Here is a 13,307-nt window from a genome sequence, read left to right on the forward strand (position 1 = left end):
CGCTGTTAAATGGTTTTACGTATTAAAGTGGGCGCTATATCATTTAGCACCTGCATGGCAGAAATAAATCTATGATCGATTCCATCTCATAGTTTGAAGTGACGAGAGAGCACAACAATACAAGTGCCCTGCCATTTTCAATGTATTGGCAAATCAAAAACATTTTAAATCTAAAAGTCAAATGTAATCACAGTGATACAAAGAAGCACATCAGACTTGTTTATGCTTGGCATCTCTTGGAACCACTGCTAGCCTTATTATATTGCATGACAGCGTCACTTTGATTTGGCAAGCGGTCACTCACTCATGACTGGTGTTGGGACGTTCTACACTGCAAATGTTAGTAGCTACGGAGATAGATGGATATGCCAAGATTTGTTTAGAATAGCGAAAGTTAAAAGGCTTTGGCAGAGCAGAGATGTCTTGAATACTGGAGTTGAGCTTTAATGAATTTAAGGAACCAAAAGTATAAAATGCATGCGTTACCCAAACGCTGGGGTTATATTCAGGTCTGTTATAGTCCTGGTGTGCACATAGGATCTCAAGTCTTTTTGTGAAGGTAAAAAAAGAGAATTTTTTATATACCCTTGTCATGTTTTAGGTGAAACTTTTTGTGTTGTGCTCTGCAGTTTTTCAAGAAATATATATATATATATATATATATATATATATATATATATATATATATATATATATATATATATATATATATATATATATATATATATATCTACTTTACGATCATATCCTTAATATATAAAGATATCCTTGCCACGTTTGTGAAGCACTCGTATTATATAAAGTCATACCTGAATAATTTGTTCAGTTCCAAAACCTTGTGAACTGGCAGCTGCTTTCTAAGGTGCCTTCATAACCATATGTGTGAGATGAATCCTCATAAGTAACTAATTTGAAACAGTCTATATTATGCAGAACACAAATAGCACTCATCATAGGAAGCTCACTTACAACTGATTCCAAAATAGTTTGCTATATACTGTATAGTGTGCAATGTAGTGTTGCTAAGATAATGATCCACTTGTCATGCAAAACATGGGCAGCTTAATTATTGTGAAGCGCTAACATGCATAATACATGGCACACACAAACATACTATTTTATTAACAGTATTTAGTATTGGAAGATTGTACTGTACTGTACTTTAGTACTCAGTAGAACACCCATTTGCTGTTATGACTTGCTGCTAATGAGATGTATAACCAGATTCTGGCAGCACTTCTGAGGAATCTTAGCATTCCTCATGAGCAATGTCCTCCAGTTCAGTAATATTCTTGTGTTTGTTTGCTGCAACCGCCGCCTTCAAAGCCCACCAGAGATTTTCTATGGGGTTTAAGTCAGGTGACTGTGATTCAGTTGAGACGCTTCGTTGCTATGATACAGAATATCCGCAGCACAGTTTACTTGTACGCAGATAATTTGTTTCATACTAAAAATATATTTTTCATCCATTTTGTTCGGTTAGCTCTGCTGGTTGATGTCGTTGTACAGAAAGAATGTTGTGACAGTTGGTCGGTGTGGTATTTGTCCCGCCCCTCCTCCACTGTGATTGGACGGCTGTGTAAAAGTGACAGTGATGAGCGCTGCGTTTTACCCAAAGTTGAACATTCTTCAACGCTCGGCGACCTGTAAAAACACTAAAGCACAGCGCTGCAGCGTGAAAAAAAACGCTCAGCGCCTCATTACACTCATGGCGTTTTAAAAACGCGGCACTCCCATTGAAATCAATTGAAAAAGCATGCCAGCTGCGTGAAACAACGCTTTGATGGACACACGGCCTAACTGTAGACAGAGTTTTCTTTTCAGCATAAGCTTCATTCTTCTTCCTCCAGACATACCGCTGATCCATAGGGCAGAAAAGTTCCAAAACTTCTGTGGCTTATTTATATAATTTCGAGCACTTTTCTTGTGCTTTTGGGTCAGTAGTGGTGTATGTCTTTGAGTTATGACATGGAAACCGCATGCGTTTATTACGCTCCACCAAGTTTTGCTGCAGGTCTTTTCAGTCACTCTAGGGTTTTTCTGAACCTGCCTTTTCAGAAATCTGGTTGCAGCCGTTAAAAGCTTATTTTTCTGCCCCATCCAGATAGTGTAACCACTGTTCCTTTAACTTTAAACCTGTGAACTATGCTTCCAACTGTGTATCTAGGAACGTTTAGTGCCTTCGCTATCTTTTTGTATCCTGTTCTTTGTTTGTAAAGGGTGAGGATATGCTCTCTCTTAACTTTTTGGACCATTCTTTTGACTTATTTCTTACATGCAGTCAAACGTGACACTTAACAAACCTAGCCAGTTCAGATATTTCATGTGTTCTAGCTCAAGCACACCTGGTGCAACTAATGAATCCCTTGATTAGTTGCATCAGGTGTACTTGAGACAACACCGGTTTTGGAAATTTGTGCTGTTGTGAGGGATTCTATTCAGGGGGTTGAATAATGTTGATGTAAAAATTGCATTTTCAGTTGTATTTGGGGAAACCACTTAAAACATTTGTTGTGTTGAGCTATTTCAATTACTTTTGTTTGATTTGTTCATTGCAAACAGCTGAAAGTCTGTAAAATTTGCCAATAAACCTGATTTGCAAAGGGGGCTGAATAATGTTGATTACAACTGTGTGTGTGTGTGTGTGTGTGTATACACACTACATAGCATACATAGCATATCTCAAATGCTTGATTGCTTGTATTGTCACAAAATGTAGCCTAAACTATATAATCGCCCAGCTCTAATCTACTAAATTCGACTATAAGCCATGAAGAAATTAAGATATTATAAACCTTAAAATCATGATTTTATTTTTTTTTAAGCTGATTTGAAACCATGTATATTGTAAAAAGTGCTATATGACTCCACCATTGGGATTTTAATTTTTTTTATGTATTTATTTATTTTCACTGAGATTGTTGCAAAGCATTCTTGAATCACCTTCACCATCAAGCTGGCCAAATTAAGTTTTAAGTGATGGGTCGATCACGTTCATTTTGCGTTGACTGCGCATAGGCTTATAGGATCTGTACCGGAAACATAAATGATTAGTTCACCTCTTGAGTCTCGAGTCGTTTGTTCTTTTGTCACGTGAGGTGACATCCGTATTGGATACAGAAATTAGTTAATTCCCAACCTTCCTTACATATAAGCGTGTAGCATGAGGCAGCATAATTAAGTTGCCTATACATTTTAGAAGAGAGTTCATGTCGAAAGCTTTCCTATAATATCTTAGCATGCAGATTCTGTAGACAGTCAGTTCACTTGGAACAGAGCTGTTTTATTTCAGTATGTGTTCAGTAATTGGAGCAAATCTAAATGTATTTGTTTTGGCAGCAGGCAGATTTCTGATGTTCTGATTTGTCTTCATTCACAGCCATTCAGAAGTAGTTATCAACATTTTTTGTGAGCAATATAAAAATCATCTATATTTCACTTTATTATGTATTGCCAGTGAACAATTTTACTGGAGGACTCTTAAATCCGTGAAATAGACTTCCCTGTCTGCTGCCTAACATAACATTTCAGAATAGTCGGTAGTGAAGGGCTCTGCACATTCGTGTGGGGCCATCAACCAATCAAACTTTAGCCAATTGGATGGGACATCATTCCTGTTGTGATTGGTTCAAAGAAATGTCTCTGGAAATGAGAGCCCTTGAGCATGGATGGCACCATAGTATGAAGCTATAACATACCTCATTTTACAGATTCATTGTGATCCTTGTCTTGCCTTGAATTAAGGAAACAGATGTTCATTAGCTTATCCTTACTTAGAGCCTCGTTATATGAGACGTTTGGACACAGAGAGGACCTAAGGCACAGAGATTTGCAGCACAAATTAAGTTAAAGAGAGAAGTTTACAGCATGATACAATGCTTGTATTTATTAAGTGCACTGCAAGTAAAGACAACTTCTTTCAAAGTAGGTGTTAGTGAATAGGCTACTTTCTTCCCTTCAATGCTTGATGCCTTCTCGCCTACTTAGTGGTCACCACTTGAAACAAGACTATGGTAATAGTGTTTGGCAAAGTGTGAAAGCGGAGACCCTGGACTCAGTAGCAGGTCAGCACACCTGATCTTGCATTAACAACCCACATCTACACTTCAAAGGAATAACACACAGAACAGCAGTTCTAAGACTGTTTTGAACACACAATATTGCTAGTGCTAATAATTCCTCTGAAAATATGGAGGGTATAAAAGCCCTTTAGTAGGCTATGTCTTAACATTCATTACTATATGACCCAAAGGGGTTTTCAAAGTCTCAGATAGTGGGCTTCTTCTCTGACAAGCTATAGGTACTTGCAAAAAGAATATGTTCTGCAACATTCTAACAGCATGTCTAGTTGTAAAACCTACCAGTTTGCAGCTAAATTTGGTTGTCAATTCACTTTTTAGTGCTCACTCTGTACACACACAGTTCAGGAATTTACAACTCCTGAAGTTAATTAACTCCTGAAAAATGCAGGTGACAACTGCATTTACAAAACTTGAACCGAACTGAACAACTAGTTGTTTTTTGGCGTAGAACGAGAGATGTGAGAGACGAAAGATACATCTCTGATGCATGTTAAAATACGTATTTTAACGTGCATTCTCATCTGTATATGCAGTGCAAGAAATCACAGGGAAAGTGGTATGAGCCTCGACTCATCCGAGCTCATTCAAACAAGAACAAGAACAAGCCCATTGAAAAAAAAAAAAAAAAAAAAAAAAATCACAGTGCTGTGCTTTACCATGAAACATTCCGCGCATAGATCTATTAATTTAATAATTGCAGCATTTGCAATTTCATTAAACAGATTGCAATTTTGGTTTACTTGGTTAATTGAGCAGCCCTAGATTAACCTCACAAACAAGCACAAACCCTCCCACTTCACACAAACAACGGCTCTGCCTCACACAAATGCAAAACTGAATTGCACGTGTGCTACTGTGGTAAATTTACTTAGATTTTTTTCGTCGCACTATACAGCCCTGGTTAACCAGGATTTATTTTCACACAAAACCACATCCACAGAGGCAGAGTTCTGACCTAATAAGCTGATCGTATCAGTCTTCTTGTAATTTTAAGTTCACTTTGAATCATTTTATTAAATTTTTATTGTTTACTTTTTTTTCACTTAATTTCTTCACTGATACTCTATACACTGACACCTCACACTTTTAAATCCACCGCTTTAGCCCATTCTCTCAGGATCAACTCTTTCAGGATAATAACTGCCTCAAATGTAATTATGAATGCAATTATTGAGCAGATGATAAAGTATCAGAGATCTGCTCCATCAAAAGTCTGCCCAACATAGCACAGTCCCTGGACTCTGAAACAGCTTTGCACAGCAAAATTCTGGGGCAAAGAAAAAATTCTGCCAAAGTCATTTTTCAGTTAAACATAAGAACATGCCAGCTAAAGCAGACTCGCCATTTCTCACCCCCTTTAAAAAAAGCCTTTCACTGATTGGATTGTTGCTAGAAGTTACACCACTGGCTGTGCTGTCAATGGACAATATGAATTATTTTAAATCAGTATAAGGGTTTGTGTCAGCAGATCTGACCGGGTTCTTTCTTACTAAATTTGGTAGCTGGCCTACGCCTTGTCCCACAAGCTCCTCTAGTTTGAAAACCATGTTGAATTACCTATTTAACAACTTACCCACGAGGCACTATGTTTCCCCCGAGGCGGAGGAAACAAAACCAGCTGGCACTGAGGTAGTATATGTTAGCTTATTTATTTTGCTTGTATTACTGATAAGGTATTGCAGGTGATGGATAGAGAGGATCATAGCACCCCCAGAGGAAATTGATTATGGGATGCTGGGATTTGCTAGATGTTCTGAGCAAAGATAATGGCAAAATTTGAGGCATGGCATATCGACTAGATTGAGATGTCAGACTAAATAGTGCTGGCAGGGGAATTGATTGGCTTATTTTGCTCAGGGTTTGTTGGCATGGAGGAATGGGCCTTAAACTCTTAATGACAGAGTAGTCTCGTTGATATAAGTCAAAGTCATGTTGACTAATGTTGCTAACTGGTACGGACAGCACATTTTAAGGCAGAGCTGAATGGTTTTCACTCATGTATAGGATAAAGATGTGGACTAGGTGGAATATATACAGTACATATCAGTTTATTAGTTTATAATCAGATTGATGGCTCAATTGCTCCGAAAAAGCCTTAATTTAAACATTTTTTTTTCGATCCGATTGTGTGGGCCTGAAATACTCTAATCAACAGGAAAAAATAAGTATGTAAACGCTTGAATCTGACTATTATATATAGTCATATTCAAAAATACATTGCGCGCACATGCATTGATGTGATGCATGTTTACATACATTGTGCGTCATACAAATGCATGCATTTTTATTTGCGTCACTGGTTGAGACTGAATGCTTACTAAATATTTGCTAAAAAGCTCCTCTGACAAAACTGTCATTTTCTTTTTAGATTTGCCATCAAGGCAAAAATGACAATTATACTCGCTTCCTGTGACATTATCGCGGTGGCTTTCTCTGGTTCTGATTGCGGTGACTGGGGACTAAGCATGCACTGAAGTTTTGTTTGAAATACACGTGATGCACATGTAAATTAGTATGTGAATCATATTGCAATGTTTAGGGTTCATATAAACAAAACTTTGAGCATCTGAATTCTGGATTCATTCCAGTTGACAAACATTAGTGGATGCAAATATACCTGTTATTGTCACATGACTCATCACATTGTATATGAGTGGCATACAGGTATCATCATGGAAATAAAAATGATAAGCGACATTCTGTCCTGAATTAGCACCCATGCTTACTGACCCTGAGAGAGCAGCTGTCATATATGGGTATGAAACAAGTTCACAAACAGTATTTTCAACCACTCAGTATTGTTATTTCTGCATTACAAATATTCAAATTATCACTGGAGTACTGAGATAAAAGTTATAGTTCGGATGTAAACACTGATGTCTACGGTAGTGATCAAAATCACATATCTGACACTAACGATGTATCGAATACAGTGAATACGTTTACATGCAGCCAATAACCCGCTCAAAACCGGGATATTAGCAATAACCCGGTCGCGCACGGCCATGTAAACACCGGCAAAAACCCGAATATGCTCATATCCCGGTTTTTAAAAATGATACCTAATAGGATTTTTTTTAATATGGTTTTTTAATATGATACCTGGGGTACCTCTTTTCTAACCCGAATATTTGGTCATGTAAACGCGTATCGGCATATCCCCATCAAAAGGAACATTGATTTGTATTCTGCGCATGTTCTATTCGCAAGGAATCTTGGTCTATTGAGTAGAGACGGCGCATACAAAAACCTGCGTGCAGTATACCGGAAGTAAACAAGAAGAGGTAAACATGGCGAGACGCAGCACAGCACCACACTTTTGGAGCGAGGAGGAAAGCGCAAACAAAGGCGATCGCTATCTGCCCCGAACTATTCATTATCCGTGTGCTGCTGCTGTTGTTGTTGTCTTTGGATACAGGAAGAAGAATCGGAAATTACGCATATTGCGTCTTAAGGTTGTCCGTACGTCAAGACGCTAACTGTGCGTCGCCGTTTACATCGGGATATTGCCAATTCCAGGAGTAACTCTCTCTACTCACGCATGTAAACGGGTTATTCCGAATGTTTCAGAAACCCAAATAGTGACCTTAACCCGACCATAACCCGAATATTGACAGCTTGTAAACGTAGCTGTTGTTTTGCCACAAGGTGGCAACAAGTGACTGTTAAATAACGTATTAGTCATTGAATCATTCATTCGATAGATTCGTTAAAAAAAACGCTGATTCATCCAGTAATGAAACAAGTGAAGTATTTATGGGCGAGTCACTGAATCATTCATTCAAACCAATCTTTTTAAGTAATTTATTCAAATTAATTAAACATAATTAGCTAGAACCTCTAGTAAATTACATAATTGACCTTGCATTACCTTATTCTGTTCAGTTGTCACTTCGGAATCGTGGGAGAATCGTGATCTCTATTTGAATAAAAAATAAAATGGTGCAGCTCTAGGGCACAGCTTCAGATTTGATATCTTACAAATGAAGAGAAAATTATTCAATATTACATTATGCTAAGTGGCATAAATTTAGCAGACTGTCTTCATAACATGCTAATATTTCATTCACACCATAGTTTATTACTACAGTCATGATAGAAATCTTGAGCTTCTTTCGTCTGTTCCTCTATCAATTTTCTGAACTCCCCGATGTGGGCAGGGACATCCATCAGTTTTATGCCAGCGCCTCTTTTCATGGCCTCCAGTGAGCTATAAGATGTCTGCGGCAGGTTTTCTGACTTCCCGTCAACTTTAGGCACAAGATCTGCCTCAGGTTTACACATTTGTCTTTGTCTAATTCTGCTTCACATACTCCGCATATTGAGTTGCACTTATGAACAAATGCATATTGTCACAGTAATTTCCTGTCAGAACTCTGATGTCTTAGTCATCTTATATAAAGATGTAATGTGTAATGTGTCGGACTCATAGGATTATTGGCTATGCTGCTTGATTTCAAATATAGCCCCAGGCTTCATATAAAAAGCACAAGCTTTTAAAAGGCAGCAGTGTACTTTCAAAAGGAGGTTTTGTTAAAGCAGTGTTTGAACCGTACCGTTCCTCTCAAATATTTCAAGCTTCGTCTAAATTGCAGCTTTTATTTGGACAGCACACGAAATAGGCACCCTCCATTTACCGAGGCAAAGTCTGGTGTAAATAACAGTTGTTATAACTTGTTTGGAATAGACATTTTCTGATTTGTGGCCAGAGTTGTTTGGAGACCAGACAAGCTCTTATTCTCTCCCTCATATGAGTCCGTCTGCCTTTCTCAAACATAGAAAATAGTCTTCCTCATAAAAATTCACACTGTTAATTAAATATCCTCCATAGCACAGGGTAATAGTGTTAGTACCGTCACACAGACTGAGGCGTGAATAGGTTACTCAATGGCGGACAGCAGAATTTAATGTGGTGCATTGAATTTATTAATTAAACGGTTACATCTGGTATTCTGGTCACAGTTCCCACTGAGCAGAGCCGCTCTGTGCTACGGCCTCTTGGAACTGGTTTGCTATATTTTTGAAAGAGATGGAGAGAGTTTGGTCTCAAATCGATAGCGCATTAGGGTAAATCACGTCACCAATAATAAGTGCGCACCAAATCAGCATATTAGAATGACGAATGTGACACTGAAGACGGGAGTAAAGACTGCTGAAAATTCAGCTTTGCCATTTTAAAATATATAACAAAATAGAAAAGTTCTTTAAAATGGTTTTAATATTTGACAATATTGCTGTTTTTGCTATTTTTCTGTATTATAAATGAGCATGATAAATGCTGAGCATGAGACTTCTTTCGAAAACATTTTAAAAAAAATAAAAAAAAACATGAATTACTCTATTTTGCAGTGCACTATGTTATAATATGAGCAGAAAATAATTTTGTATAACCTTTTGTCTTCTGTTTGCACTGCGAGAATGTAATTGGAATTTGTTGATAGTCAACTTTAATTTGAAATGATTTGTTTGGATCACATATAAAACTGATACAGAGACATAAATAGTGTATGATCTGGTTGATGTGTGACCTGAGACAGCCAGTATGAAATTGAGCTGGACAAGGATGATCAAAGCCACGTGAAGGGACCGTAACTGGTAGAGCGACTATGAACTAAAGTCATCCATCTCTCTCTCAACACAGAGGACATTGCTATGCATGAAAAGGGAAACCATCTCACTAGAATCTTGGGAAAACACGCCTTTCTTAGCAGTTCATTTCTTTATCTAGCTTGAGGGCTGTGTTGATATTCCGATACGCTGAGGCTGAGATCTGTGCCTTGTCCCCGGGTGTCTGACATTTCATTCGCCGGTGTCCAAAGCATTGCAGCTGTGAGCTCACTGATGTCTCAAGGCATCACACATACTGAAAGAAGAACAAACATGCCACTGTTAAGACTGCACAGTAAGTCTCTCTCGCTCCTTCTCCGCCTCGCTCTTTGACTCATTCTCTCTCATATACGCTTAAACTTCCACACAGACATACTCAATCTGCAACATTTCATATCTTCAAGACACCCGCATTTTCAAGTGTCACTTGGAGAGCAGAATCCATTTTTGCAGGGCATAGATGATAACATCGAGCATCTGTGTAGAACAAGATGATTTTTATACAGGCATACTAGTGGAATTTGTTTTAGGCAGTAATTGGTTGAACATATACACAAATCTTGGACATTTTGGGGTTTATTTACACTTGGTTACTTTTCCACACGTTTTTACTGATCGGGCAGCTCTCAGAGCATGAAAAGACTGAGTTTAAATGCCCGTCGAGACACGATTGAGATGGACAGCAAGCAGAATGTGGTTTGAGATGTACTTATATTAGATGCAACTCTGCTAAATTAATCTGATTGCTCAGGCCACATATATACAGTAAATTCCTCCATAACCGATATATAGCAGCCTATGGATGTTTGTTTAATCATTTTGACCTGTTCTTACAGAAAAAATACTAATTCCGGGGGGTGTAGCAACCTTTATAACTACTTGCTTAATAATTATTATAAGAGCGATATTTTGCTTGGCCATATAGTGAAAAAAAATGATAAAATCTGGTTACATGAAACAACAGCTTTAAGACAAAGCAGGAATCCTTTTTCGTGCATCGAATGACCTTACAATTGGTAATTCATAATCCTAACATGGCTAGCGGCCACTTGCTATTCAGTAAAATCAAGTACAACTACCAAGTGAACGTCATGTCACCTAATATTCATGAGCCATGCTGATAAGGTTACCTGTGTTATATTAAGTGTCTTTAACTATGTACTAGCATTTAAATTAATCATTTGATACAATGCATTTGTGTACACACATTTTTATGTCATACTTGTATTTAAAAAAAAAATACCTGCATGTAATTAATTCTATTAATTAAGGTAATTACAGCTATAATTACACTGTTGATCCTACCCCTTAAACCACCTTTAAACTTACCCACACCACAAAATCTGTACTTAACTTTAACCATATCCCACCTACATAGCAGCAAATGTTTTTTGCACACAAAAAAAGAAATAAAGAAAAAACATGGGTGTCCAATCCTGTTCCTAGAGGCCCACTGTCCCGCAGAGTTAAGCTCCAGCCCTGATTAAGCAAACCCGAACCACATTCTCTTCCAGGCAGGTGTTGAGGCAGGTTAGAAGTAAACTTTGCAGGACAGTGGCCCTCCAGGAGCAGGTTTGGACACCCCTGCTGTACAACACAATAACTACCTTGTACCCAATGTGAGTCTATAATAGATAAAGAAACCATCCATTCATCCATCCATCTTCTTCCGCTTATCCGAGGACGGGTCGCAGGGGCAGTAGTCTAAGCAGGGATGCCCAGACTTCCCTCTCCCTAGTCACTTCCTCCAGCTCTTCCGGGGGGACACCGAGGCGTTCCCAGGCCAGCCGGGAGACATAGTCCCAGATAAAGAAACCGTTGATTGCAATTCTTCAAGAGAATGTCTGAAATACAGCAACGTAAGCAATATTTTCACCAGACACATCTGATAGGTCCTGCTGTCTTTAATCACAGGACTGTTATTTTAGTTCTGCATATGCATACTATGTACTTATTGTACTTATAACTGGGTAATGACTTTGTAAGGGTGGATTTCCCACTGCTACTTATACCAACGACGGAAATAAGCACAGTTACAAAAGCTCAATATGTGGGAGAGCGTTGCTATAGAGAGTGACAATATTGTATTGCAATATGTAGCACTTCAAAGTCAATACCAAATGAAAACTAGTTAGCACATTATTTGTAATTGAAAAGGTTTAATGACAAAATATGGTTATGGTTACACTTAAAATAATTACAAAATAGATTTATGAGATGATGATAACTTATACCATTAATCTAACCCAGCATATATGTAAAATGTTACGAGAGAGAGAGAGAGAGAGAGAGAGAGAGAGAGAGAGAGAGAGAGAGAGAGAGAGAGAGAGAGAGAGAGAGAGAGAGAGAGAGAGAGAGAGAGAGAGAGAGAGAGAGAGAGAGAGAGAGAGAGAGAGAGAGAGAGAGAGAGAGAGAGAGAGAGAGAGAGAGAGAGAGAGAGAGAGAGAGAGAGAGAGAGAGAGAGAGAGAGAGAGAGAGAGAGAGAGAGAGAGAGAGAGAGAGAGAGAGAGAGAGAGAGAGAGAGAGAGAGAGAGAGAGAGAGAGAGAGAGAGAGAGAGAGAGAGAGAGAGAGAGAGAGAGAGAGAGAGAGAGAGAGAGAGAGAGAGAGAGAGAGAGAGAGAGAGAGAGAGAGAGAGAGAGAGAGAGAGAGAGAGAGAGAGAGAGAGAGAGAGAGAGAGAGAGAGAGAGAGACCCAAGAAAGGGACCCAGAGAATAAGAGAGGCAGAGCAACAGTTTCAATCTTCTTTTATCCTTTCCCTGACCATGTGACTAAAACCCAAATGTGAAACATTCAAACTGACCAATCAGATAATTACAACTTTCCTCACTGTACTAAAGGTGTGACAATTCATCAACCCCTAAAGTACACACATCTTGGCCAACAGGCCTTGATCACTATCAGCCCCCCTGTGTCTTAAGGAACGCTAAATGGTCCTTGTGGTAGAAAGAGGGGGTGGAAACCAGTAAAGCAAATGTCTTTGTTCATTTCAAATATCTTGGATTGTTTTCAATCCTACAACTTGGTACTAACCCTGAGCCTAAATCTAAACCTAATGTAGTTACCTTATATTACTCAGTACTTTAGAAGGTTAACACCCTGTAAGTGCACAAGAAGTGCAACCATCACAAGCTTGGAGTGGAAGCATCTTAACAGCCTTTCTGCATATGCTTCATGAAAACCATCATTCACGTGACTTGCTCAAAGGAAACTCTAGGAACAAGAAACCAACCACAATTTTTCAGTGTGCTTAGCCTTTAGACTGTGGAGTCCTAAGAAAATCAAAGTTACATGTAATTGGTAGACGACATCAGGCAAGAAGAAGTGGCAGCTGGCTGCTCATAATCCGCCGAGACGAGCTATCAGAAAGTTAAGCGAGATTATACGATGTATTACAAATATGCTTAGAGTGATGAGATGAGCTACTTAAAAAGTCTTGGAGAGGAGCTTTTCTCAAACCTCCACAGGAAAAAGGGATGAAGTAATGGGGTTTAAAATCCATGTGTAATGCATCCCAGTCTGAAGGGTGGGTAAGTTGGGGTTCGGTAGAAGACTGAGAAAATGCATTGAAGTGCTGAATATCAGGAGCTTAGAAAAAAAAAAAAAAACACACTAAACAT

This window comes from Scardinius erythrophthalmus, assembly GCF_964197995.2.
Source record: "Scardinius erythrophthalmus genome assembly, chromosome: 19".
In the NCBI taxonomy this organism is placed as follows: domain Eukaryota; kingdom Metazoa; phylum Chordata; class Actinopteri; order Cypriniformes; family Leuciscidae; genus Scardinius; species Scardinius erythrophthalmus.